We start from the raw sequence: 24,881 nt of genomic DNA on the forward strand, positions 1-24,881 counted from the left end.
CTCTTCTTTCCTTCTAGCTGGAATGCAAATGTGATGCCTGGAGCTTGGGCAGCCATCTTTGGTTCACGTGGAAGGCACATGCTAACAATGGCATGGCCCTAAGAAAAAAAGATGCTTAGCCATCACTCTGGACTGCGTATCCTCAAGCTTTACTTATTTATATTTTGTCATCAGGTTTGCTATCCCTTCTAGGTATTTATTTCTTTTCTTTCAATTAATTTATTTTAAAAAATTTCACCCACCCTTTCATCCCCTCCCCTTTGACAAACATCCTCCTATTCTCTATACTAGTGGCTGTGTTTCTGTTTATTTTTTGTTTTGTTTCTGTTTTGTTTATTCACTTGTTTTGTGTTTTCAGATTTCACATATAAGTGAGATCATACGGTATTTGCCTTTCTTTGTTCAATTTATTTCACTTAACATAATGCCCTCTAGGTCAAAGCATGTTGTCATAAGTGATAAGATTTTATTCTTTTATATTGCTGGGTTATATTCTATTGTATATGTGTAGTACATTTTTATCCATTCATCTATTGGTGGACCTAAGGAACCTAAGTTGCTTCCATATCTTGGCTTTTGTAAATAATGCTGTGGTGAACATAGGGGTACATATATCTTTTTGAATTATTGTTTTGGATTTCTTTGACTCAATACCCAGAAGTAGAATTGTTGGGTTGTGTGACAGTTCTATTAAAAAAAATTGTGTTTTAAAAAATCTCCATGCTGTTTTTCATAGTGGCTGCACCAGTCTGCATTCCCACCAACAGTGCACAAGCGTTCCCTTTTGTCCACAACCTCACCAGCATTTGTTATTATTATTATTATTTCTTATGATAGTCATTCTGACAGGTGTGAGGTGATATCTCATTGTGGTTGTGATTTGCATTTCCCTGAGGATTAGTGATGATCAGCATGTTTTCCTATGTCTATGTCCTCTTTGTAGAAATATCTCTTCAGGTCCTCTGCCCATATTTTAATTGAATTATTTGTTTTTTGGGGTATTGAGTTGGATGAGTTTCTTATATATTTTGGATATTAATCCCTTTTCAGGTATATCATTTGCAAATATTTTCTTCCATTCAGTATGTTGTCTTTTTATTCTTTGGTAGTTTCCTGTGCTGTGTAAAAATTTTGTAGTTTGATGTAATTCCATTTGTTATTTATTTTGTTGCCCTTGCCTGAGGATACACATCCAGAAAGATATTGCTAAGACCAAGGTTAAAGAGTTTACTACCTGTTTCCTTCTAGAGTTTTTATGGTTTCAGCTTTTACATTTAGGTCTTTAACCCATTTTCAGTGTATTTTTGCATATGGTGTAAGAAAGTTGTCTAATTTAATTTTTTTGCATGTATCTGTCCAGTTTCCCCAACACCATTTATTGAAGAGACTGTCTTTACCCCATTGTATATCTTTGTGTACTTGGTTGTAGGTTAATTGACCCTATAAGCGAGAATTTATTTCTGGACTCTCTGTTTTATTCCATTGATCTATATGTCTGATTCCCCCCCCCGTACCATGCTGTTTTGATTATTGTAGTTTTGTAGTATAGTTTGAAATCAGGCTTGTTTTATATGAAAGAGAAATAAGCTTCTATTTTACATAAGCCACTGTTATTTTTTGGGATTTCTGTTAATCACAGTCAAATCTCATTTTAATTGGTGCAGGTGCAAGTAACTGAATACTTGAAAGCAAGGAAGACTTTTTAGTTGTCTTCTTTAACAAGAAATCTGGAGGGAGGGCTGTTCCAAGGTTGCTTCAGTAGCCTTGATAATCTCAGCCTTCCCCTCATGGTTGCGAGATGGCTTCAGCAGCTCCAAATATCACGTCCTCTCCTGGCAATGTCCCAGGCAAAAGGATGAGGATGGGTTGAAAAGGTGAAAGGAGCATTCCTCCCACACCTGTCCTGTTACCTTGGAGGAAAATCTTTTCTAGAAGTACCCAAGCCAACTTCCCACGGCATCTCATTGGCCAGAAGCCTAGCTACAAGGCAATCTGGGACAGAAAGTGGGAGGCAGATGAGGATGACTTGGGAATGGCTGGAGGCTGGACAACCCACACTGCCTTCCACATTGCCCCTCTCTGTACTACTGCTTCTGACACTGGGCTCACCTGTCCGATGGCGTCTCTCCAGAGCAGGAGCTCCATGAAGACAGCAGCTGGTTCAGGAGATACTATGGCAGAGCTATTAAGATGTGGCCTCTGGAGCCAGGACCTTGGTGCAGACCTTGCTCTGCTCCTCTGCCACGGCCGAATTAACATCTCTGCCTCATCATTAGAGAGGGCATCGTTATTCTTACCTGCCTCTGCAGGTTGTTTGAGGATTAATGAGGTCATATACATGGAACACTTAGAAGCTGGGTCTCACTGGCAGTGCACTGGAATCACACGGACAGTTTTCAAATGAATGATACCTGGGCCCCACCTGCAGAGACTAGGATCTAACTGGTCTGGGGTTTGCATCAGGCACTGGGATTTTAAAAGCTCTCTTGTCAGTTTTATTTATTTATTTATTTTTTTAACATCCTCACCCGAGGACATTTTCCCATTTTTTGTTCAGGTAGAGTGGGAGGGAGAGAGAGGAAGGGAGAGAGAGAGAAACATCGATGTGAAAGGGACACATCGAGTGGTCGCCACCCGCACAACCAACCAGGGCCGGGGACAAACTGCAACCGAGGTACGTGCCCTTAGCGGGAACCAAACCCGGGTCTCTCCGGACCACAGGCCGATGCTCTAACCACTGAGCCAAACCAGCCAGGGATCTCTCGTCAGTTTTAATGTGCAGCCAAGAACAGTGCCTGACACAGAGTAAGTGTCTAATAATTGTGAGCCCTGATTGGTTTTGTTCATCCTCATGGTCCCAATTCTTAGCCTGAGGCCCAGAACATAGCAGGCCCTCAATAACTGTTTGTTGAATAAATAAATGAAAGTTTGGAATGAGAAGTTTGGGATTAAGGTCATTTGGTTCAGCCTTCTGCCAATGAAGTTGCTATTCTGCCCGTTGACTCTGGCCTCACCGGTGACATGGCCCCAGGGCTCCAGGGCTGCCCTTCCCTCCCTCTCCAGGACAGGCCCAGGGTCCGTGCAGACCAGCACGGTCTGCCCCTCGTCCACAGTCCACAAAGACGATGAAAACCCCTGAGAGGAAGGCGTGTGGAACCCACACGGAAGCTTTGTGACTGGCTGCCCTGCTCTCCCCGCTCTCATCTGGCCACCAGCTTTGTCCCAGCTGCAGTGCCCTGGGGATGCGTCATGGGCCTTAAAGGGGCCCTGCCCTTTTATTGGGTGCCATCCTGGCTGGGTGGTACGGATTTCTGCTGTAACATGGCCCATCTGGGAGAAGCCCAGGTGCCACATTGTGAACAGCTCTGAAACTTAAAGCTCAGAAGGCTTTGAAATGCAAATATTTTGAAGGAAACATAAGGTAAACATGAGTGCTTATTTCCCCCTGATGAAAACAATATGCCGTTTGCTCTGAAATGTAAATAGGACCTAGATCCTTTTAAAGAAAGCCATGTCTCCTGTTTTCAGGTCCAGGCAACATCATCCCTACGAATCTGCGAGTCCGGCAGCCGCCCCACCCTTTCCGAACCCACACTCCCTTTTCTGTGCGGTACGCCCCTCAGCCCAGGCGTTGCTGTATACTCTGTCGCTGTCCTACACCACCTCCCTTGTCCCAGTATGGAATGCCTCTCTCCCCACTCCTCAACCTCATCTAATTTTTCCAGTATTCCCCAAGTACTTGAGAGTTCCTTTGGGATACAATTCGGGTGTGTGTGGGGGGGTCTCTAGCCCAAGACATTTCACTGACTTGAAGGAGGTTTTATGGTGCATTGAGTTCTAATCAACTTTGATACGTATTTTAATGCAGGAAGAAGACTTTGCCCTCAGCCGGAGGCTGGCCAGGCCTGCTCATGGCCCCGTGTTGACCATGGGAGAAAGAATCGGTGTGGGGCCCCATGGTTTGGGTGGGTGCATCGAGTGACAGCTGCATAGAAACGAATAATTAGCGATTTCAACCCCTGATAATGAGTAGCTCCATGATCCTTCTTGGAGCTATTAGGAGCATCTATCTTATTAATGATCCCACCAGACAGCCGTGGGCCCAGGCACCCGGCTCCTCTCCAGTGAGGCTGTTGAATCTCATCTGTACAGAGATGGAAGGTGGCCATTTCTCATCTCTCTTGTAGTGGGGCTAGGGCTTTCTGGGCTGGCAGCACCCCTGGGGCTGGTCTGGAGAACCTCCTCACCACCACACACCCCTTTCCATAGCACCCCTCGTTGTGTGCCCAGCCTGTGTCACATGCGCCAGGTATTTTCACCTGTAGTGTCCTCTGTTTTTCCCCCTGCCACCTGCCTGGGAAGTATTATTGTCACGTTTGTGCAGAAGTCTGCTAAGGGGTTCAGGACCTTATGCAAATTCACCCGGCTAGTAAGGACCAGTGCCAGGACGGGAATGCCTTTCTTTCTGGCCAGTCTTCTCGGTCCCCTATCCTGTCCTGTGAGTAAGTTCTGGCTGGGTCCCAGAGGCTATGCCTGAGCCAGGAGTTGCAGACTGTTCACCAGCTGCGTCTAGTTCACAGATGTGGTTCTACATGATCCGCACATGTCTCAATACTTGGAAAATATCCACATAAAAGTCCAGACTTCCTGACAATTCGGAAGACTTGAACACACTGATTTGTTGTCCCACATGGCTAGCTCTCAGGGCCACCTGCTCTTTTTAGACTCTTCACCACAGGCTTCACTCTCCTACCCTCCGTGCCTTACCTGATTTGCTCATTTATGTTGCCTGTCTGTCTCCATAAGTGTTTGAGTTGGAGGGAATCTTTTAGATCTGTGATTTTTAAACCTTGTTTTATCAGCAGATCTCTTTTCTAAAACTACAAAGCAGGTGATAGGGAAGATCATGATTAAGGGTGGGATGGACCTGGGATCCCACTCTCCTTCGATCCCAATAGTCTTTGAAGTTTTTGGAAACCCTAGGTCCCACAGAACACAATTTGTGAATGATTTTCACTGAAAAAAGAGTAAGTGGCCACATCCCAAGGAGCTATGGAACTCAACAGAAGATGCCTGCTTAAAGCCAGCACCGTGAAGCTCAAGGCTATCCGAGTTTGAGAAGCTCTAGCGGCTGTTGGAGAAGCTCACACTCACGTAGAGAATGGATATCTGAGACAGTGCTTAAACCTGCAGTTTGGATCTTCTTGTCACTCCTAAAACTTCTTCTAGAAGAACCGTAAGTGTGTCCAAACCTCTAATCCCCCAGCTTCTGCCCACATCAGCATTTTATCTTGCACTGGGGAATCAAAACATTTGGAAAATGAAGAATAACTCTCACTCACCAAGCAAACAAACCTCCTGAACTGCTGTGTGACCCAAATTTGGAGCAACTTTAAAATGTGGAACATCTTCCTGGCATATTTATTTAACTGGTGGTAATTTAGAAATTACTTTTATGTGAAATGTGTACACAAAATAGAAGAGAATGTGACATTTACCTGAGACTTCAAAATAAAACATGAGACATGAAGGGGATTTTGAGGTTGCAATGTCGGCGTGGACAGCACTTCCTGCTGCTCCTGGAAGGCTAAGACGGTAGTAGTTTAGGTTGGCAGGCCATCCAGTCACTGTTGTAACTACTCAGCTCTACTATTGTAACTTGAAAGCAGCCACAGACAACATGTAAAAGAATGGGCATGGCTATGTTCCAATAAGACTTTATTTAGAAAAACAGAGGATAGGCAGGACTTGGCCTGGGGGCCAGGGTTGCTGATCCCCTGCTCTCAGTCTATGTGAGCACTCTGCTCTGTCTTTAGGGTCCCTCGGAGGTAATCTGACAGCAGTGCACAAGGTGGAGTTGGAACGCCCCGCACAAACTCTCTGACACCAACTTGGTGTCCTACAATTCAACCAGTTCCAGCACTAACCACCTGGAGCAGCACAGGCCCCACGGGTTAAAGGCGCAATGACACAAGACTGCCCCACTTCAGACAGCAGCTGCAAGTCTCCAGTGTCCCCAAGCTACCTGCACTTCTGTTCAGCCAACTGCACATTCAGGGGTTCCCATGACAGCCCCCCACCTGTGTCCCCTGCCTGTTCATTAATTTGCTAGAATGACTCACAGAACTCATGAGAGTGCAAAACTTACAATTATCTTTTTATTACAAGTGATGCACATGAGCAGCCAGAGGGGGAGCTGTGGGCAGCCTTCGGTGGGGAGTTGCTGGCTCCAGGCCCTAGCCTCAAGGATCCCAGTGCCCCTCCCAGCGTCGATGTGTTTACCGACCACAAGGCCTGAGGCTGCTCCTTGCTGTTTCAGTTTTGATCTGGGATTTCACTAGGTAGACACAATTGATTAACTCATTGGCTGGGTGACTGAACTCAATGTCCAGCTCCTCTCCCCTTCCAGGAGGTGGGGGCTGAGGCTGAAAGTGCTAGCCCTCTGATCGCATGATTGGTCGTTCTGGTGGCCAGTCCCTCCCTCAGAGCCCACGGTGAGTCATTCATTAGCATAAACTCAGGATAACAAAAGACAAGACCCTCCTATCATTTAGGAAATCTAAGAGTGTTTGAAACTCTGTGCTAGAAACAGGAGACAAGACCAAATATGTTTGTTTGTTTTTAAACCGTAATTGGCAAATGGGTTTCACCTCATTTGCCAGCTCTCATCGATTGGTCATGCCTGCCTTGAGATTCTGAGGCAGGGTCCATGCTCACTGGAAAAAACACCGTTGGTGATGTCTGCAACCGGTGATATGGGCGGCTTCTGTAGCACGGGCCATGTTTTGGCCATTCCTAAGGAAGGGACATCTCTTAATCTGGCACCTGTTTTGCAAACAGTATCTTCTTAGCTTCTGAATTTTGCCCATTAACCTGCCCCGGGGTCTATGCTGAGGTCAGCTCATACTAACTGCTGCAGGAAAGGTGGGAAAAGGATCTGGTAAAAAGAAGCGAATCTTCCTGACTTGATTTTAAGCTTTAGGAAAGCAGGTACTCCAGTCACCAGGTATGAGAACACCAAGGTGAGGACTACAAGGCAGCATCGTCCAGTGTACCTTTAATTATGTGCAGAGTTCAAGCAGCTGGGGGGGATCAGAAGTCAACCAGAGCATACGAGATCAGCTTCCTCAGGAGGGAGGGCCCTGGGCATGCCAGGGTGGGGCAAGTGAAGGGCAGGGGGAGCACATACCAGGAAGCATGTGCTTGAGGAGCTGTGGGGAGGTAGGCTGAGAGCTGAGTCTGGTACCTGACTCTGGAGGGCCTGGGCGTCCAGGTAGAGCTGGTGGCAGTGGAAGCCATTGTTGTCCCTGAGCAGAGCGACCTGGGAAAATCTGCATTTTAGGCCACCAGGTCCAGCAGGGGTGGCTTGGTCACTGCAGGAGAGTAGGTGCACATCCTGGCCCAGTGTGTAGGGGAGGCTGATTAGTTACCTTCCTACCCTCACTCACCAGCAGTCAACCAGGGCCAGAGAAATGGAGTCCTCTGGAAACATAGCACCTGCAGGAGTCTAGTGGTGGGAGCAAGGAGAAGAGAAACTTCTGAGGTTAGAAGAGACTGCGGAGAAGGGGATGCCCTGGGTGCAGACAGCAGAGGTGTTCCAGACTTCCCGTCGGGGCTGGCACTGTGCTGCGTGGAACTAAGCTGTGCGCAGGAGCCTTGGAGTCCACAGCGCTGCGCTGGGGCAGGTGCTCCCACCGAGGTCCCCACCGCCACTGCTGAGCACCAGCCAGCCCTGTGCCCGACGCTCACGGACAGGACCTGCGTAAACACCGTTAACAGATGACATGCGTGCGAGGCGGAGAGAAGTCAGTCACCTGCTCTAGCTAGTAAATGGCCGAGTTCTGTTTTAAACTTAATTCTTTTGACTCTAAATTCAGGGCAGATTTTAACATAAGCAGCTATCAGTTCTGTTATCAGACACTGAACAGACAGGGAAATGGGAAGAGAGGAGAATGGGTTTGAAGTGACTCCTTAGAAATCTTTTCTCTGATTCAACTTCTGGACTTCAGTAGACAACAACTGTGACATCTACCAGTGTCTTCTCCCTTCTTTTGGGACATTCCTCTTGCTGTAAACATTCTCCACCCCCTTGAAGTGTGTATTCTCCTTGCGCTACCACTAGGCACCTACAGGTGCTGCTATATTTTTAGAAGACTCCACTTCTCCGGTGTGGGCGCTGCACCCATGCGGTCTCATCAGAGTCCCTGCCTGGGATTCCCCAAGATGGACCTGACGGGGTCTGCAGGCTCCCTGCACAGCGCAGGCTCTGGGCTGGTAAGTCCGGAGCACTCAGCCTCCAGGCTTCACGCCGGCGGGGAGCTGGCCCGCAGGGACAGAGTGAAGCCCTGTGCAGGGAGAAGAAGAGATGAGAGATGGAGAGAGAAGGTTCTGGGGTCCAGCTGTGTCCTGCATTTGCTCAGCTCGGTTGTTTAATCTTCTTTTGGATTCTGTGAGTGCGTCAGTTCCCCTTTGGCCTCAGCTAGTTCAGAATGGGTTTCTGTCCTTGGCAACATGAGTCCTGACAGACACATGGTCTGTGAGGGAGCATCTGCTGTTCTTGCAGGCATTAAACATCGACAGGGCTCGTCCTGCGTGCACGCCATTCCTCCCAGCTGCGAGACAGGGCGTGGGTCAGGGGGTAGGGAGGCTCTGCTCAAAGGTTTGGGTGCAGACAGGATCCTTCTGGAGAGGACAGATATGTATGAGCTTCTCATAGACTCTGAGAGATGTGAAGGGGCCCCCAGATGTCACCTAGCTAGGTGTCTAGGTTGGACTCATGACGCTTGAAGTGTGAACAGGAATATCTCCAGATATCAGGGAAAAGACTTCCTAACTCCTGGAGCCAGAGTAAGGTCCATTGACTGTGCTCATGCTCAGTCCCACGTGCCAAGCGCAGTGCTGGCACAGGGAGGCACTTCCTCACGTGAGCGGGACGGCTGAGCATGGGTGCGCACGCCTCTGGGCTCAGAGCTCTGGGGAGGGGTGAATGCGAACGCGCAGTCCTGGCTGCAGCGCTTTGCTCTCCTCCGGACGCTTTCTCAACCGCCCCTCCCCCACCTGCACAGCACCCAGGAGACACACGGGAGGAGCGCCAAGTGTCCCACCACAGAGGGAAGTCCTTCCCATCACACTCCCATCCGTCAAGCTCTCTGTCTCTCCCTCTGACTCTCTTTCGCTGTCTCGCTCTCTCCAGCCATGAGTCTGCTTCACACGTAGCCCCACATATGTGCAAAACTGATGCTGTCTGGCACGCGCTGTCTTCGGGGCACTCGGCACACGTTTGCTGAATGAATGTGGAGTGAATGAGATTAAATGGATACACTTATCTTCTCCAGTCTCCATTAGATGATTCGCTTTTAAAGAGCTCGGTGGCTCACAGGGGAGACGACACCTCAGGGACTGGAGTGAATAATGTACCAAAGTGCGGGACTAAACAGAGGTTCAGGACACTGTGGGCTCATAATGGGGGGACTCTGCTCAGAGGCTGGAAAAGACTTACCAGAAGGAATGACATTTGTACTGGGCTTGGAGGGCATGAACGAGGGTATCTAGAAAAGATGTGGGTTTGTCTGTCAGGATGCTCTTAGAATTACAAGTGACAGAAGAAGAACTCATTACCTTGAACGGGCAGTTCAGGCTTCTGGGCTGTTGCTCCAGCAGCTCTGTGCTGTCACCTGGGTCTCAGGTGATTTCTCTCTCTCCACTCTGTCATCCACTGCATTGGTTTCATTCTGCAGCTAAGATGTCGCTGTCAGCAACATTGGTGACTGTGTGTCTCCTTGCTTGTCTGATGGGAGAGGCAGAAATCACTCCCCCAGGCATGGGTTCTAATAGGATTGGGGCAACTTTGGAGGAGAACCTGCCCTGGGCCAATAAGTCACCATGGCAACCCCCTGCCTTGAATGGCTTAGACTAGTAGGACCCCCTCCGGGGAGGATGAAATCGACCTCCGTTGGCCACCGGGCTTTGTGACTGAGGCTAGGAGACTGGGGGACGGTAGGCAATGAAGGGGGCGCACAGGGGGAGAGGAAGGTGGTGGGAGAGAACTTCTGGCTGCCAAGTTGCGATGTCCAGAGGGTGTCGTGTGTTCGGGGATATCAGGAGCCAGGGGCCTCGGGGGCGGGGCTGAGGAGCGGCCTCGGGGGCGGGGCTGAGGAGGGCCTGACCAGTCTAGAAGGCAGCGCTGAGGAAGCGGCTCTCCCCAGGAGGCAGGTTTCTGCTCAGGGAGGGAAATGGGAAGCATTCCGGGCAGACACACACTGCCCCCCATTCACTCCATGATGCTATTCCTAGAACCACCATCTGCCTGGATTGGATCCTGTTGGCTTGGCCAAGGAGGGGCCTGCACTTCCCACAATCCCCTTTTCTGTGGGGCTCTGAGTTGGGATCGGCCAAGTGCAAGTGTGTACGATTCAGAAGGTGGAAGCTGGAAGTCACCATTCCGGACGTCTGTGCTGATCTGACGCGGGGCCGTCCCAGGGGCAGCAGCGTCACAGACTCTGCGAGCTCCCTCTGTGGCAGGGCTGGGTCTCCTGCTGGCACCGCCTGCCCGCCGTGCCATGCTTTGGGCCATCGGGGACTTCCTCTAGTCCTTCCCACACTTGGCCTGCCACCCGACCACCCTGGCCGAGCTCCTCAGAGAAGCAGGGCTGAGAACCGGGCGTGTGGGGAGTGCTGGGGTCTCCAGAGTTAACGAGGCAGCACGCTCAGGACCCTGCTGGGCACATAGTGGGAACCTTGCCGTGTTGTCAACGCCTCCTTCCCTGGTCCAGGCCCCAGCCAGGTGACTGCACAGGTGTTAATTCATTTCATCTCTTCAGCAACCCTCTGAGAGTGATACTGCAATTAACCCGGTTTCCAGAGTCACAGCAAAGCTATTAGGTTGGAACATGGGAAATTGCTAGTTTTGTAGGTCAAGCAGTTTTGTATCAGCAAGTGCATGTGGCCCACAGTGAGCCCAGCGGAGGGTCTCAGCACCGAGTGACCTGCCCAGCCTGCAGCCCCCGTGGGTGGAGAGCGACGGTGCCATGAAGGGGCCTCCCCGTCCCCCGCTGCAGAGCTGAGGGCACTGCAGGGAGCTGCTGTTACAGGTGCCTGTGCACCTGGAAGAGGGAGCAAAGGGCTGTTCTCAACACCTGCCCCCAACACTGCAGCTCACTCCTTCAGTGTCCTTCCCCAAGGACACCCCCTTCTCCAAGAAGCCTTTCTCAACTCGCCCAGAGGAGGATTCGACCTGTGTATGGGATCAGAGGCAGGAAAGGGCCCGTTCACGGGGACACTGGGAAGTGTCTCATGGCTGGAGTATCGGACACACTTGTGCTAGAGGCTGGAGAGGGACCTGGGCAGTGAGGCATAGGCCTGAGGCTGTGGGGAGTTTGGCTCCATTACATCCTGAGAATGAGGTGCCAGGGTCAGCTCTGCCTGCTCCTGAGAGGTCCCCACGTCTGCTGTCCCTACCTTTCTCTGCTCATGGGCCTGCTGGGACGGTGCTCCTTGGTGACAGCCCATCGTGGGAGCCTGAAATGGCCCGTCTGGCAGGAGGCAGGAGGCAGGAGGCAGGAGGCAGGAGGCAGGAGGCAGGAGGCAGGAGGCAGGAGGCAGGAGGCAGGAGGCAGGAGGCAGGAGGCAGGAGAATGTCAGAGTCTGGTCAGCATCAGGCAGCACCCACCCTGCTTCCACCCACAGGCCCTGTAAGAGTGACTGAGGCCCTTGGCCTCTGCCGTGGGACCCTCAGGGAGAGCCACCTCCCACTCCGCTCCCCCAAACCCATGCCTGAGGCTGTGTTCCAGCCATCACCGTCCTGTCCCAGGCCTGATGCTGCCGACGTGGCTTCTTTTCCCTTTTGCCCCTCAGGACCCCTCATGGCCTTGGCATGTACTGCCCACCCCTGTGTCTGCTCCTTCCTCTTGGCAGTGCCTAGGGTGGGGCATCAGACACCTGTGTCAGCAGGAGGCTCTCCCTGGGGCTTGCCCAGCACTCTGTGGGAGCACTGGGGTGAGAGCATGCCCCTTCCCCTCCATGTGCTTGTACTCTGAGGAGTCCTGCTCTCCCTCCTGCCCAGTGTCCCCTCTGTAAAGTGGGTTTGCAGACAGCAAGTACCTCGGAGCCAGTGTGGGCCAGTGAACGCTTAGCCGCCAGCTCCCGGGGTAGTTCCAGCCGAGGGGGCCGGCCCGCGGTCGACATCGACCAGGGAGGTGACAGTGACACAATGAAGGGTGTCTGTGAGCATCACCACCCTTCAGAGGCCTGAGTGGCCGCTTTGCTGAATCGGGTGATGGTGTTTGAATACAGGACAGCATTTTCTTCTCTTTGCAGGGGAAACTATGCACACAGCCGTGCAGACTCCCGGCACACCCTCAGGCTCACTCGCACGAGTGATGTTTCCTCCATCACTGTCCTAAGTCCAGGAAATCAACAAAAAGTAGATCAAGTCCTGAAGTGTAACCCTCTACAGTTTCCGTGTGATGTCACCAAGGGCAGAGTTGGGAAGAGATGCGCGATGGCACCTCCAGCTCCTGCTTCTGCCACACATGTGTCACAGACGAGAGTGGCCACAGGACAAGGGGACAGGGGCATGCAGGAGAGTTAGAAGTGATGAGTTCTGAGTATTTATTACTTTTGTTTTTAACAGAATGTATTTAACTGTAAATTTATGTAATTTAATTTTTAAAATAATAGCCATAGTTCACACTCATCCTGTAAAATTCCTGAAAATTTAACAGTTGGCTCTCATAAGCTGATAGGAGCTGGCTCTAGTATGCCACCCCAGGGTTACTGTGGGGAATAAGCGATTTCATATTTTAAAAACATTCAGAAGGCCGTGGCATACAGAAAGCACTCAATAAATGTTACGTCATCTCCTCCATATTTACTGTTATTGTTCCTGAGTGGCACTTTGTGCCAGAGGGTGGGGCAGGCTAGGGGACTTTCCGCCCTAGGACAGGGACCTGCTCTGTCCAGCTCTGGTTGCTGTCCACATCTCACACAGGGCCTGGCGCGGGGAGGTCCTGGCAGATGCTGGCCGAGCCGGTCGTTTTCCTACGTGAGCTGGATGGAGTGATCGTTTCGTCTTGGCTGACCACGACCATCCCTGATGCGTCCTGGTATCCCAGCTGCAGATGCTGTCAGGCAGGGCTGTTGGCCTTCTCCAGGGCTTATCTGGAAAATCCCACAAAAGGCTGTGCATGCAGGGAGTCCCGGTTCTCACTACTGACCTGAGACTCTCCTCGGACTCCCTGCCTGCTCACTGCCCCCGGAGGAGACCTAGGATGTTTCCAAGGTTAGCTAATGCCCTGCAACTTTGGGTTTAGAGTAGCTGCAGAAAGGGTGGCTCCATTTCCATCTCCCTGCTGGGGCCAACAGAGCTGCCAGCTCCAAGCAGGGAAAGCCACAGGATCTAACTCCGCACAGATCCTGCTGGGGGAGGGGCTGTGAGGAAGGCGGAGCAGAGAGATTTGCATGAATGCTTGTCCTTTTTAAATTTTATTTTATATATTTTAGAGAGAGAGGAAGGGAGAGGGAGAGAGAGATAGAAACATCAATGAGAGAAAACATTGATTGGCTGCCTTCTGCATGCCCCCCACTGGAGATCGGGCCCACAACCTGGGCGTGTGTCCTGACCAGGAATCAAACCAGCGACCTCTTGGTGCCGGGGTCGATGCTCAACCACTGAGCCACGCCGGCTGAGCAAATGCTTGTCCTTTTAACCACATTTATTGAGCATGGGCTGTGGGCGAGGACTGTGCGAAGGCCTGGGATGTGCAGACAGACGCCACGGCCTCTGCTCTCGGGGAGTTTACATCACTGTAAGTGGGAAGAGAGAACACACTGGAAGGGGCCTCACCCAGTTCCACCTGCACAGTGAGGGGCTGTTGGTAGGGGGAGAGTTGGGGAGGGCTCGTGGAGGAGCAGTGTTTGGTTTGTGGGTTGCAAGCTAAGCAGGTGCTCAGCAGGCAGTTAAGGCAGAAGCTGCAGCGTGGATGGAGGCAGCGGAGAGACTAGCCCGTGGTCAGCGAGCAGGTGGCAGGGCACAGGCCAGGGCCGTGCAGAGGTGCTGGGCAGCAGCAGTATAGGGTTCATTCTGAAAGGAGAAGTTCATGAAGAGACAGAAAACAAAGGGTCAGAAGGTAGAGGAAGACCATGGGACAACGCCACCCATCAGACAGAGTCCAGAGAAGGACTGGGTGGGGGGGGCGTGGTTATTTGCAAGGTGATCCTGAAAGAAGCTGGAGTGAGAGGGGGGGGAGGTGGGGGGGAGGGAGAGGGAGGGGGGGAAGAGCGTAGGGGAGGAAGGAAGGCCTATAAAGAGGGTATAACCAAGCCAGTGACCACTATAGACAACTGGGCTCAAGCCTGTCAAACCCTTTAGGACCCTTAGCCCTGGACAGTTTTGCTTAGTGGTTAGAGCATTGACATGCAGACCAAAGAGTTGCTGGTTCGATTCTGGTCAAGGGTACGTACCTCAGTTGCAGTTCGGTCCCTGGTCCTGGTCGGGGTCGTGCAGGAGGCAACCACTCGATGTGTCCCTCTCACATCAATGTGTTTTTTTTCTCTCTCTCTCCCCTTCCCACTCTTTCTGAAGATAAATAGAAATAAAAGTATCCTTGGGGTGAGAATTAAAACAAACCCTTTAGGACCCCCGAAAGAACTGGAGAGAACATACCTGAGACTTCTCCCCCCAGGACGGGGCATTTGTCCACATGCTCCGTCCTCCAGGGCTGCTGGCTGCTCCTGGGGCGGGGACTCCTCCGTGCTTCGATGATGCCTACATTTGAGCTGAGGGGTTGGCTTCAGAGGACAGAGAGGCGGAGAGTCCCCTGAGCACATCTGGGGTGAAGCGCCAGCAGCAGGCACAAAACTGTCCTCCTCTGCTGTGCTGAAATCAGGAGGATCGAGAAGAGGTGACATGGAGCACGAAAAGTATTCACTGAAGAGTCAAGGGAGGGGTGAGTTTCAAGGAGAAGAAGCTGGTTGGCAGGATCAGTGGTCACTGGATGAAAAAGTCCAAAGAGTATCCATCGAATTTGTACCAGGAGCCCCTGGTGACATTCAGGTCAGAGCATGGGGACAGAGGTCACCCTGGGGTGAGAAATGAGACGGCAATGAAGAAGCAGAGACAACGGTGTCATTTACCGCCCCCCACCCCCATCATTCTCTGTGGAGGAAGGAGAAGTAACATGCAGATAACTGGAGTATCTGCTGAGGTCCTAACAGTAAACTTGAGGAACTTCAGGATTTTCCTTCTAGTTTCCTTTCCTCAGACATTATTTTTGTCAGTTTGCCTCGGCGGAGACTGTTAAAGGGAAGAGAAACTGCTCTTTGCTGGAGACACCTTGGGACTGTGGGGTGAGCACTGCAGTCAGGCAAACCTGGTGCAGCATCCTGGCTCTGCTGTGGCGTGACCTGGGCAGTGTTCAACCTCTCGGAACCTCAGTGTTGCCATCTGTAAAATGGGGATAACAGTACTTCTCCCGAGGCAGCTGTGGACTTGATGAGGAAAAGTTTGAGGAAGGGGTCAGACATATGAGGTAGTCAGGCCTCAGCATTATTTGACATGAGCATGGTGGTTAAGAGCATGTACTCTTTTTTTTTTTTTTTTTTTTATAAAGTGGGAGAGAGATAGAGAGAGAGAGAGAGAGAGAGAGAGAGAAACATCAACGTGAAAGGGACACATCGAGGGGCTGCCACCCACATGACCAACCCAGGCCGGGGACACACTGCAACCGAGGTACGCGCCCTTAGCAGGAACTGAACCCGAGTCTTTCCGGACCGCAGGCTGACGCTCTAACCGCTGAGCCAAACTGGCCAGGGCAAGCGCATGTACTCTTTAGCCAGATACCGGGGTGCAGGTCCTGGCGCTGGTGGAAATGCACACTGGCTATGAACATTGGCGAGAGGAGGGGTGTGATAAGATATGAGGCTAGAGAGGTCAATGCCTCCAGATGGCCGAGGTCTTCAGAGGCTAGGACTTGATCCATCTTGGGCACCTTCTTCTCAGTGGCTTGGCTTCTCCCTCTTCTGTCCAGAGGGGGTGAATCAAGCCACAGTTGGCAAAGGCATGACTCAAGTACTGGCATTCCCTGTCCCTAGCAGACACTAGGACTGGTAGAGCTTGGACATGGCCTCATTCATTCTTCTTGATGTGAACTCCAGGTGAATCCTGCAATTTATCAGACTGGCCACATGAGACTGGATGAACTCTAGAGAGGCTCCTGTCCTTGACCTGGGCACGCCTGGCTCCTGCCCATGTGCCATGCTTTGCAGTGCCTTCCTCAAAGTTCAGAAAATGGACGGCTGGCCCTGGTTCTAATTTCTCCACTTGGGGCTCTCTCCCCCACAGCTCAGGTAGGTCAGGTAAGCTGCAGGACTTATACCTATGGGGCTGACCGGGGCCTAAATCCTGGGGGGCGGTCTCTTGAGCAGACTGCCTATGCTGGCCAATGAGGTATTTCTTTTCTTTTTCTTCTTTTTGATAACAGTGTTATTAAGATACATTTGATATACCATATACTCACTCATTTAAAGTGTATAATTCAATGGGTTTTAGTATATTCATACTTGTGCAACCATCACCACAATCTATTTTAGAATATTTTTATCATCCAAAATGAAACCCTGTGCCCACTCCTCATCTTCTCTATCCCCTATCCCTAAGCAACCACTAATTATATTCTGTCTCTGAAGAGTTCCCTGTTCTGGACATTTCACATGAATGGAATCATATAAAGTGTGGTCTTTATGACTGACGTTTCACTTAACATAATGTCTTCAAGTTTATCGTGCATCAATACTTCACTCCTTTTCATGACTGAATAATATTCTATTGTAGAGAAATCTCACATTTTGTTTATCCATGTGTCAATAGATGGACCTTTGAGTTGTTTCTGCCTTTTTGCTATTGTGGATAAGGTTGCTCTGAACACTTGTGTACAGATTTTTGTGTGAATGTGCTTCCATTTCCCTTGGGTCTATACCTGGGAGTGGGGTGCTGGGTATGTGGTAACTCTATGTTTAATTATCTGAGGAATTGTCAAACTTTTTTTCTGAAGTGGCTATTTGGAAAATGTACCATTTTTCCAAATGCTAGCAGAGTATTAGGGTTCTAATTTTCTATATCCTTGTCAACACTTGTTATTATCTGACTTTTTGATTCTAGCCATCTTAGTGGGTGTGATTTTGATCTGCATTTACCTAATGGATAATAATATTAAGCATTTTTTTTATGTGCCTATTGGTCATTTCTATATCTCCTTTGGAGGAATGTCTATTTAGATCCTTTACCTATTTTTAGTTGGGTTATATTTTATTTTGTTATTGAGTTACAAGAATTCTTTATGTATCCAAATACAAGTCCCTTATCAGATATATGATTTGGAGATATTTTCTTCCAACTTGTGGATTTTCCTTCCATTTTCTTGATTGTGTCCTTCAATAGAGAAAAAAATCTTAATTTTGAGGGAGTCCACTTTTTCTGTTTTGTTGTTGTTGTTGTTGTTGTTGATGCTTGTGGAAAGCCCTGTCCTCTCCAAAACCAGGAACTATTATCCCTGTGTTTTCTTCTAAGTTGCACAGTCTTACCTCCTACATTTGGAAATTTTTGTCCTATTTATTTATTTATTTATTTATTTTTGTATATGGTGTGGGGTAGGAATCTAATTTCATTCTTCTGCATTTTTGTGCCAGCACCATTTTGTTGAAAAGACTATTCTTTTTTTCATTGAGTTGTTTTGGCACTTTTGTTGAAAATAAATCAACCATAAATGTGATGGTTATCTCTGGATTTCCAATTCTATTCCATTAATTTATGTGTTTATCCTTATACCAGCACACGTTGTCTTGATTACTGTAATTTTGAAGTAAGTTTTGAAACTGGGAAATATAAATTCTCCAAATTTGTTCTTCTTTTTCAAGATTGTTTTGGCTATTCTGGGTCCCTTGAATTTCCATACGGATTTTAGGATCAGCTTGCCCATTTCTTCAAAGAACTCAGTGGGATTTTTCATAGGAATTGCATTGAATCTGTATATTAGTTTGGGGAGTGTTTCCATCTTAACAATACTAAGTCTGATAATCCATTAACATGTGACATTTCCCCATTTATTTGGAGCTTTAATTTCCTTCAACAATGCTTTGCAGTTTTTAGAATAAGAGTCTTGCATTTCTTTTGTTAAATGTAATTCTAATCATTCTTTTTGACACTATTATAAATGGAATTGTTTTCTTAGCTTCATCTTCAGATGGTTTATTACTTGGCACTTCTTTTGTGGGATTGCATGAGACCGGGTCCTCAGAATGGGGCTGACACACTGATTTTGAATGATTCAAATGGTCTATATAGACAACGCTTTTCCAGAAAAGACCTATCTTGTACACCCTAGGGGCACAACAGTTCATTTATTCATTCATTCTTTGATTATTAGTTGAGGGCTCCCAGGGGCCAGACACTGTTCTAGAAGCAAGGGGGACAGCAGTGGGCATGGCAAAGTGTCTGCCCTTATGGATCTTGCATTCTCATGGGAAAAACAGAAAACAAACTAACTGGGTAACTGAATACTTCATATAACTTTAGGCCATCACTTTGAATGAAAGTGCTTTGAAAGAAAATGAAGTAGCCTTAGGATAAAGAGTTGAGGGACATGAAGGGGGATTTAATGGGGTGCAGGGAAGCCTCTCTGAAGAGGTGGCTTAGGGACAGAATGCAGGGCAGGAGAATGGAGAGCGAGCGGAGGACAGTGGGCACAGGCCCTGGGTGGGAGAGATGCCCATGCGGCTGGAGCAGAAGCAAGGGGCTAAGAGTAGAGGAGAAGCTGAGGTGCTGGGCCAAGCCATGGGGCTGGGGGAGCCACCAACAGAACTGTGACTTTTATTCTGGGTGTGATGCAAAGTTGCTCGAAGGCTTTGAGAGGGAATGAAAGGGTTATCGAGAGCTGAAGAAGTCAGGGAAGGGGCCTTGGAAGTCAAGAGGTCGCGTGTAGTGCTGCAGGGAGAATCCGCATAAAGGGAATCCAAGGGGAGGCACGCCAGGGCGCAGCTGCGGGACGGCGGCTCAGGGGGGCTCGCTGCCCGGAGCAACGTGGAGCCCACTAGACAGCAGAGAGGGAGCCGCTTTCAGGAATAGGCTGGCTTGCTCTCCGGTTACACCATGGTCTATCCAAAGGCAGCACTGGTTTTAGTCCAGAGTGGAAACCAATGCTTGGGAACCCTTGGATGGAGCTTGGCTCTGACATATGCTACATGACCTTGGGCAAGTCACATTTCTTCCTTGGGGTGCGATGCTGTCATATGCACATTGGACACCTGCAAGCAAGAATGACTCCAACTAGGTTGGCCCTGTGATACATATCCTTAGGGATTGCTTGATGCACCAAACCCTGGGAGGGGGCCCTTGATGGAAAAGAAGTACCCCCTTTTGTTCGCTTACGTAGCCTATGGCTGCGCTGAGCTGAGACGCTTCCTGCCCAGAGGTTCAGCAGGGATGAGTAGATTGTGCCCCTTTCATTGCTGCCTAGTTAATGTCATGGCCTGTGGCCGATCTGTAAGTGGCCCAGCTTATTAGGGGCTAATTGGCTGGAATTAAGTGTAGCTGAGCTGACAGGTAGGTTTGAAGTGAGATGGAGAGAGGTTAAGCTTGGTAGTGCCAGGCTCAGCTACACAACATTCTTCCAGAAAAGCCTGAAGGGCCTCCAACACTGACTGGTCCACCTCCATTGGTTTGCAGAAGAAGTGGGCAGGGCCTAGAGAGGGCACAACTCATGCCTTAGTTTGCCCAGTGAACTGACGACAACAGAAACAAGGCTCCTGGCTCCTAGACCCATAGATTTCCCACTCTCCCCCATGACACCCTCTCCCAGTGAGGACCAGGAGAAGAGTTCACATGAAGCAGAAAGAAGAATCTGTGTGAACATTGGTTAGATAGTAGGAGAAACATGAAGTAGGCATCCCATTGGCTGCCACACTTCTACCCAATGAGGCACAGGCTAGACCCTTGGCAGAGCTGGGATCCACTATGCCTGCTGCAGGGCCAGCAGAGCAAGGTGCTGGAGAATTCTGGGGAGCTAGCCTGGGAGTGTTGCTGTGCCACGTCTCTGTCCCTGCAGTCCCCCACCTGCATCATCTAGACAGTGTCCTTATCTGTCTGGTAACCTTTCTTTTGCTCATTTTAAAACTGGATAGCAGAGCTGAGGGCGGCCTCTCCCCTGGGCTGCTATTCAGATGATGACATTAGGGAAATCAGTTGCCCTCGTTTTGGTTACCACTTGGGAATATAATATTGGGGGCAACTGGGAGACAGACTGGCCCAGCACCCAGAGGACAATAGTTCTCTTTATGAGAAAAGTGGCATCTGCTGGCAGAGCCTAATGGTGCCCAAGTAACAGCCGCCACTTTTTTGAGTATTTCCTCATTCTTTGCCCTCTTTAGAGTTCAGCAAGCCTCCTTTGCCAACTGGAGTGTGGTGGTTACTGCCTTTGCCCTGATCTCTAACTTGCCTTCTCCTGGGCTCTGTGGTGGCCACGTACCCTAAGCCAGGCCAAGCAGGGCCCTTTCCCAAGATTTTTGTTACTTGAACTGTCCCAGAAGAACTACTTATCTTTTTTTGGGTACCAGTTTGTTTAAATATAAGCCAGAGTTGCCTGTGGCCATATTTCATTCTCCCTAAAAACCTGGAACAGGAAGAATAAAGTCAACATACCGAGAAACACAGGTAGCAGATGGAGAGAGATCAGCCTGGGGTGCTGAGTGCCTGGATCACACTGTTCCTGAGGCCGGACCTCTCTCCTTTTTCAGAAAGCTGGTTCTCTTGGGTTTTTGCAGCAGCTGAAGAAGCTCTGACTAATCTGTCAGGCTGTTAATCTTTGTTTGGCCTCCTTGTAGCTAGTGAGAATCCAGTGACCTGCCTGTGGTCCAGAGCCAGCCACAGGAAGATCTTCAAGAAGAGGGAAAGGGGGTTGGGGGTGGGAGTAAGTAGGGGTGGGCAAAGACGGGGGGTGGGGTGGGATGGGGACAGAAAGATACTTTGCTTGATGCAGTGTACAAATGGTATTTTATTGAGTTCTACACTTCAAAGAAATAATATATGAATGGCCCACGAAGTACATTCTAAGCAGGACTAAACTAACAAGCCGTGGGGTTTTTAACACACCCTCTGCTAGGCCATTCTTTGTGAGGCTCTGGTCACCAGCCCAGGTGACTGGCCAAGGAAAAAGCACCCCTCCAGCCCTCCATCACTCCCCATTGTGCTGATGTCACAGTGGAGGGCAGTTCTGACCTGCCCCGGCATTCGCTGTCGCTGACACTGAGCACCAAGTGGGTGCCTTTCCCCTCTCTGGGGCCTTTTCTGCCGTGTGTTCCCGTCCGTTTTCCCACGCCCAAAGCCTGGCTCTCTGTGAGGTCTTCAGCCCGAAGTGGGGTCTCTCTAGACTAGAGGTTTATAATAAGACACGGTCCATGCAAAGGTCCCAAACAGAGGCGTGGGGAGGAAAGGGAGAGGGGACAGAGCGCCGTGCTTGGATTTGAAATCCACGGGGCCATGTATTTGATAAGCCAGGCGGCCTCGCCTCCTCGGCTCCCCCAGCTGTGCATGGAGGCCGTTGGACCTTGGTTACCTGGCTGGTGAAGAGGCTAGATGCTGGGCCTGAGCTGAGGCGGCGTGCAACGCTCTGCAGACAGGGCAGCCAGACGACCGAGGCCAGGGCCTGAGCACACAGAGCAGGCGCCAGAGAGACGGAGCTGTTGCTGGGCTGTGATGACTGGGACAGCAACTGAGGGTTTAATGAAATGACAAGTCAGGGGCCTCCAATTCCCTGTGCCAGTGAGGGCCTGTCTCTGTAGCCAGGACCAGCACTAACTGTTTGTGAAGAGCAACTTGTCCCCAGTGAGCATCTGTTTTGCTGCTCTCAGCACCAGCCACTCAGGAAACTCCCAGCAGACCCTCTGTGTGTGCTGCAGAGCGACGCCTTCCCAGCTTGGCTGCAGACGCCCTCCAGCAGGGACTCTTTCTGCATCCTAGAGTGTGCTTCATTTAAGTGCTTTAGTTAGTGCTAGGGGAGGGGCGTGGAGGTGGGTGTGGGGAGGGGGCGGAGGAGGAGCAGACTGGGGTGCACTATAGAGGCACAGCCTGGTCCTGGGTCCCTGGACACTGTGACAGACAGTGCACAACGAGGCAGCATCTGTCTGCACAGGTCTCTAAGGACCCTGGCCTGTCAGTCTGCAGGCTGGCTCCGCGCCTTATTTCTCAATCAGCGTCCTGCCATCCTGTGCTTGGCCGGTGGTGGGTGCGGCCACGAGAGGAGCGGCCAGATAGCTATGGTTGTGTTGTGTCCAGGAGGAAGGTTGATCATTCCGGTGATGTGGAGATTGAGAATGGGCTCTGGGGTCCCTTCCTTTTGTGCATTCATGCGCTCACGTGTAGTACTGCCAGGCTCTGGGTCCCGGGAGGCAGTGCTGAGCAGGAAACACGTGAGCTGCCCTCCCCTCCCTGGTCCCGCACCTGGACTGCAGCCACGCACCGCAAGCCTGGGTGAAACCGACAGACCGGGAGCCAGCCGCCTGGGCACACGCTCAGCCTGCCCACGTCCTTTCTTGGTGACTTTGGGCAAGAAACTAGCCTTTCCCGAGTTCGCATCTGTAAAACGAGGATAAGAATAGTACCTCCTTATGCAGCTGTTACGAACTCTGGTAAGTCGGCCCTCGTTTAGCACGGTTCCAGACCCCACCGCGGGGAGTGAATTTCCGCGAAGGAGGAGTCTTTGTTTGTACCGTGGTCCCTCGCCACCACGCTTCCCCTTTCCCGGCTTCCGCGATCGGTTTTCCAACCATGACAGTGTTTGGAGAAACGGCGATAGAGTGAAGCGCGGAAGTCAGAGCGCGAAGTGGAGGGTCGACTGTAGCTAATGAGAGTGAAGAGCTTGGAACAGAGCCTGGAGCACAGTGATAGAATAATCCATAACAACACTGTCCAGCTATTTTCTGTGTCACTCTCTTCTAATCTGTTCTCCACAACATACGCTTTCAGTCTTTCTAGAAGTTAGGTCTAATCCTGAAAAAGCCATTCAAAGATTCGCCTTGGCTTAAAGTCCAGACTTCTCTCTTCCTGTTCTCCATCAGGGCGCAGGACCAAGGTGGAGGGAGAAGCCCACGCGGGAACCGCGCACCCGCCAGCTCTGCCTCAACATCTGTGTGGGGGAGAGTGGAGACAGACTGACCCGGGCAGCGAGGTCCTGCAGCAGCTCACAGGCCAGACTCCTGTGTTCTCCAAAGCCAGACACACTGTCAGACCCTCTGGCATCAGGAGAAATGACGAGATTGCTGTCCACTGCACTGTCCGTGGGGCCAAGGCAGAAGAAATCTTGGAGAAAGGTCTAAAGGTGCGAGAGTATGAATTACAAAAAAATAACTTCTCAGATACTGGAAACTTTGGATTTGGGATCCAGGAGCACATCGATCTGGGGATCAAATGTGACCCAAGCATTGGTATCTACGGGCTGGACTTCTATGTGGTGCTGGGTAGGCCAGGTCTCAGCATCGAGGCAAGAAACGCAGGACAGGCTGCACTGAGGCCAAACACAGAATCGGCGAAGAGGAGGCCATGTGCTGGTTCCAGCAGACGTACGATGGGATCATCCTTCCTGGCAAATAAATTCCCGCTTCTATCCAAAAGGCCAATAAAATGTTTTCAGTGAAAAATAAAATAAAATAAATAAAGTCCAGACTTTTCCATGGCCTTCAGACCCCTGCTTCTCTGCACCTCACCCCCACCCCATCCCGTTTCCCACTGCATTCCCTTGCCCCCTCCCCTCCCTGCCATTCGCTAAGCGTGCCGGTCTTTCTCATACGATGCTCTACCTGGGGGCCTTTCCTATGGCCTCCTTACCTCCCAGGAGACCTGCGTGCTCTGTGTTTTAAGCCCTCCTCCATTCCTCCTTTCACAAGCAAAGCCATCCTCTCCCTGGCCTGCACCCCTCTGACTCTGTTCACCCCAGGTCTACTGTACCCTCTGACTCTGTTCACCCCAGGTCTACTGCATCCCCTGACTCTGTTCACCCCAGGTCTACTGCACCCTCTGACTCTGTTCACCCCAGGTCTACCGCACCCTCTGACTCTGTTCACCCCGGGTCTACTGCACCCTCTGACTCTGTTCACCCCGGGTCTACTGCACCCTCTGACTCTGTTCACCCCGGGTCTACTGCACCCTCTGACTCTGTTCACCCCGGGTCTACTGCATCCCCTGACTCTGTTCACCCCAGGTCTACTGCACCCTCTGACTCTGTTCACCCCGGGTTTACTGCACTGAGCAGCGTTTTGTGACCATCCAAGAAGATGCTTGTCTTCCATTGAACCCTGTGCCCTCTGGCCATGTTGGGTCTCTTTCTGGGCTGGTAGACCCTCATCAAACAGTTGTTGAATGAATGAATAAACAAGGTATTTGATGAACACTTGTTAGAATGAAATAAAGAAGGAGGTGATCTCATTTCATCCTTCCAACCACGCCTAAAGCAGCCAGCTAGGACAGACCTGCTGCCTTGCCAGTGTAGGTGACAGCTGGCTGGTCCCAGGGGGCTGCAAGTACGGCCCCGATCTGTCTGACTCCTGGGACGGTGCTGGTTCCCCTGCCCCCTCAGCTTAAGTTCCTCTGCTTGGGAAGAATAGGTTGGGGGTGTAAACGACTGTGCTTTCTAGAGGGGGCCACCGCACACTCTCCCTGCCGAATGCGTTTCTGAGGTGTGGCATTGCCCATCCCGTCAGGAGGTGACTCTTACACCCTTGCTTTGAACCTGAGCGGGGCTGGGCCTGCTCGGCCAATAGAGTGCAGTGGAAGTGATGTTCCCAGACTTCCACGATCCGGCCATGAAGAGCCGCAGCTTCTGTCTGGCTCCCTTGGATTC

At 50.6% G+C, this 24,881-nt stretch overlaps 1 pseudogene; it reads left to right on the forward strand.

Moving 5' to 3' along the window:
- LOC118632093 overlaps positions 1-23,635 on the forward strand; it is a 166,649-nt pseudogene extending 143,014 nt beyond the window's left edge.
- The last annotated feature ends 1,246 nt before the right edge of the window (positions 23,636-24,881 follow it).

The sequence above is a fragment of the Molossus molossus genome, unplaced genomic scaffold, assembly GCF_014108415.1.
Source record: "Molossus molossus isolate mMolMol1 unplaced genomic scaffold, mMolMol1.p scaffold_m16_p_17, whole genome shotgun sequence".
Classification (NCBI taxonomy): Eukaryota; Metazoa; Chordata; class Mammalia; order Chiroptera; family Molossidae; genus Molossus; species Molossus molossus.